Source organism: Branchiostoma lanceolatum, chromosome 3, assembly GCF_035083965.1.
Source record: "Branchiostoma lanceolatum isolate klBraLanc5 chromosome 3, klBraLanc5.hap2, whole genome shotgun sequence".
NCBI lineage: Eukaryota > Metazoa > Chordata > Leptocardii > Amphioxiformes > Branchiostomatidae > Branchiostoma > Branchiostoma lanceolatum.
Genome location: NC_089724.1, coordinates 5,670,934 through 5,675,037, shown reverse-complemented (window position 1 = coordinate 5,675,037; position 4,104 = coordinate 5,670,934). Strand labels below are relative to the sequence as shown.

The window sequence follows — 4,104 nt, the reverse complement described above, 5'->3', positions numbered from 1 at the left end:
ATGACCAAAGAGTTACGACAGTGCCGCAAATCGATGGGATATGGAAAGAAACAGGACAGGACAACAACTGCTGTTCAACTTCAACTGATTTATTCAAATTATTGCTGTTTTCATGATGAATAAAATAATCGTTAGTTGTTACACTGTGTTCTCTCATTCAGTTTGTGTCCTAACATGTGTCGTCGACTATTATATTTCAAATCTAGGCATCTTGTTTTTTTCGGCCCTTCTTGTTTTTTTTCGCGCTCTCGCATTAGATTTAGGGTCTCCAAAGGACGTCATCCATAAAAATTACTTGGTGCAGCCTTACTTATTATTACTCACCTTAGCAGCAACTGTTACCCCCATCTGTTTGCTTGCATTTACACGACGAATCTTCCCACTCTGAATGTATGCATTCAATGTAAATGCTAATACGATTTGCCAGAAACGCTTTTGTCGGAAGTTTTGTCTAAAAAATCAGTGCTTCAGGTACGTAGACAAGAAAACATCCTAAGGCTTATACACAACAGCAAAAAGACGTCATACTGCTAGTTTCAAGATTTAGCCTTTATTTGCCGTAGTTTGGCACGGGGTGACCTGACATATCTTTGCGCGACTTAACGCAGTTGCGAATCGTATATAGGTTCTTAGATTTAACTAGAAAGATTACAACTTAATAGATTTGCAGTGATGATGCATTCAAATCGTGTCATATGTTGTCAGAGTTCTACAGACAAAGTGTTGAATCTCTTATTCCCATTGTTCCTGATAATCGGTTAGGAATTATGCACCTCAAGCGATCCCTTACACACGTATTAAGCATTTCATTTTAAATCTGCAAAGCTACAGCTAGCAACGCTAATGTTAACAAAGGACTATGCCAGAGAAGTTCTTGACGGCGGTCAGTGATCACGTTGAGGGCACGTGATAGTCACCCCGACTGCCCTGCACAAAAACACAAATACAACAAAATACCATGAGCAGTGTACACCGGACTTTTAGATCTTTTAGAAATCCTCTACGTAAGTCTTACATGCACCTTTCAGGGCATGTGAAAAGCTACAACCACTAAAATATATAACGTTGGGTAACCTAAATTCGTGGGGTACTTAAAGTCGGGATTTTTCGAAAACGGGGTATTTAGGGATATGTGCTAGATGCAAAATCAGTTATAACGCCAGCAATGCAAAGCAGATAGACTAACGTATTCAGAACACTGGCTGAAAAGCTTCGATAACCATGCATTAGAAGTTGGCGACGTCAAAAACTCTCTGTCCCTTATTGACAGAGTCTGGGGGCTTCGTGGGAGACTCACACTGCACGGTTGTTCGCTGGTTTATAAGACAAATGTCACATCTCCTGCCTGCTAAACACAATTATTTATAAGACAACTTATTACAATCTCTTTTGCTAACCTGCAACTGGATTCTAAGTGTGATCAATCATCAAAACTCCTCTCTGTTGCTACAACCTACGGCACGTGTATTTTCCCGCCGCCATATTGTTAACCAGAATCCTGTTGTCAAGCAGACGACAAAGGTTTGTGAGGAACACTTTTTGTCTAAATGCTGCGTGTGATAGTGGACTGAGGAAGATGTTTTCCTCAAAGTTTGCTCCTAACACAACAAGGAACACATGGACATAGTTAGTATTACCATTGCTACGGCATCCAGCTAACTTCCCATGAATAATGTAACGTTACACGTTGCCCGATGATGACGATGGGCCGACTTTGAGTGAAGTTCTACCGACTCAACACACGGGTTGTTCCGGAACTGGCCTGATGTGTGCGGTACGGCCGTTTTTTCGTGTATTTTTTTTTACTTGGACACGTCTATATCCATAGCACTCTCCTCAAGCCAAGGATAGAACGAATAGCTGCTGTATAAAATGTGATTAGCGGTAAGATATTCAAGACGAATCTTCTCTCCCGAATTAATGTGCCCCCCTGTCCGACAGCACTGTCATTGTGCGTGCGGCGGACGATAGTTTCAAGTTGAAATATTATGGTGTCAGCACGACTAGAGACAAAATCTACCATATATATGATTAGTGCAAAGATAGTACATGATACTGACAGAATAATAGAAAAAAAGGATGGTTTATTGTTCTGCTAGATTGATTTCAGTCAACCATTATCGGAAAAATCCCGAATTTAGGTTACCCAACGTTATCTATACACTGAAATAAACGGTAAAAAAAACTGGTAAAATGTATCAATGCCCACATTAGTTACATTTTTTAATACCAGACACTTCATTTTTAGAAAACGTACATCTTCGGTTTTATGAGCCGGAAAATCCGTATGCATGTATGTAAATGTCTCATTGGTTCTTGGGGGAGGATTGTTTGGACAAGAATGATCTCGGCAAGACATGGGGCTAAGGTATTTTATATTCAAGCAGATCTTTATATAGGCAAAGACAATGTCCGGCAGGCTTGCGAGTGCAGGCAGATCCCCGGTGGCATACAGGACACTCTCTTTGCCTTTAAAAAAGATTCTGCCACCGGGAGATATGCTTGGAGTGCACACATAAGTAACACGTCATAGGAAACTATGTAGTACTGCCCTTTTTTTACCTTTTCATTAATCATTTCCCTTAGGAAGGCACGTCGTTGTCCACCTCCTCTTGGCGGTCCCCGTCCTCGGCCTGGTGGTTGGCCAACCACTCCTTCACGCTCCTACGCCCCTCCTGGGTTTGAAAATGTCACCAATAAAACAACTGATATTGCATCCAATCATGCCTATTTTGCTTTCATACACAAGCAGACAAATATAATTGAATTCCGTCCACTAGTGTCGAATTAAATTCACTCCAAAATCTCTAAAAAGGTGTTAACGACGCTTTCGTAACGTTAATCTAGATCTTTTTTGTTGCAAATGGTCTTTCAACATCTACTCAGAATAATTCTCCGCACACATCAACATACCTACAAACACGCGCAAACCTACAAACACAAAACGGACACAAAAAAACACAAGCACATAATTCTAACACACACGCACACACACACGCACACACACACACACACACACACACACACACACACACACACACACACAACGGGGTTAATGCCCTTTAGCTATTCAGCTTGTAACGTTATAGGTAATTGAAGCAGCGTGTGCACAATCTGTATCAGTACAAACTTGATGCAGTTATGACCCGTTGCCAGAAGAAAGACATTAAATGTTACAGTTGAAAGAAGCAGCATCAAGACATCTAAAAAAATATTGTAACAGCCACACACTGTTTTAGAAACGAACAATACAACTCTAGATCTGAGGTCTTAGATGGATCATGTATACATAAGCCTGACTCTGACTGACATCTGGCTAACACATGTAGCTGCCTGTCTAGGTTCTCTGGGAGGAATGCCCCCAGGGGGCTGCATGACCCACTTTCTATCCTTTGTGCTGCTGACTAACATTCTAAACATTCTTCTGGGATTAATATTCCTGTAGACAAATGCCTGTGCAATTTCTAGCATATTTGCAAACTGCACACAATACTACATCATTTGGCTCGCCACTGAGGCATCGCCAAAAATACAACTTACCCCACTACTGTGGCCACCGCCGGCACCACCATTGCCTGTACTACCACAGCTCTCCGCTGCCATCATCACGAAAGAGATGACCAGGACAACAAGAAGCAACACCAGGGTCGTTTTCATCGTGCTTGGAAGAATAAAAAAATCAGACGACGCTAACGGTAACGCTCCTGGATTTAAAAAAAAAGTTAATTGTGGTCAGTAAATCATTTCAGATCAACCGCTCTTATCATTCGGTATCAGAGTCAAACTTAGATTTGGCGATAGTCAATATAGCTGTTAAAAACGATCTCGGTAGCAAAATGTGCGAACTGTTCCTTCTTAACCACCCATGGTAACGTGGAGTGGCTGACATTGATATATCTACTACCTTTCTGCTGGCGTGAAAAAAGTCAGAGCGACGGAAAATTGTGATAAAAACTCATACCTGCGGAGAATGTAAAGAAGCGTCTGTCCTTTCCTGCAGAAAAGCCTGAAGAACCCAGAGATCTTGTTCACAAAGTCGAGAAGGCGCCGGAAGGATGACTGCTGAGGTGCAACGGTATCACCGGTTTCGACCTTTCCAGTCAA

The 4,104-nt window shown here is 41.7% G+C and overlaps 1 long non-coding RNA gene across 1 annotated transcript; it reads right to left on the bottom strand.

Annotated features, from left to right (window-relative positions):
• Positions 1-534: 534 nt before the first annotated feature.
• On the bottom strand, positions 535-2,664 carry LOC136429226 (uncharacterized). Its single transcript, XR_010754715.1, has 2 exons — positions 2,563-2,664; positions 535-927 (listed from the first exon to the last, which is right to left on the bottom strand). It is a non-coding gene; the product is annotated as an uncharacterized lncRNA (long non-coding RNA).
• Between the last annotated feature and the right edge of the window lie 1,440 nt (positions 2,665-4,104).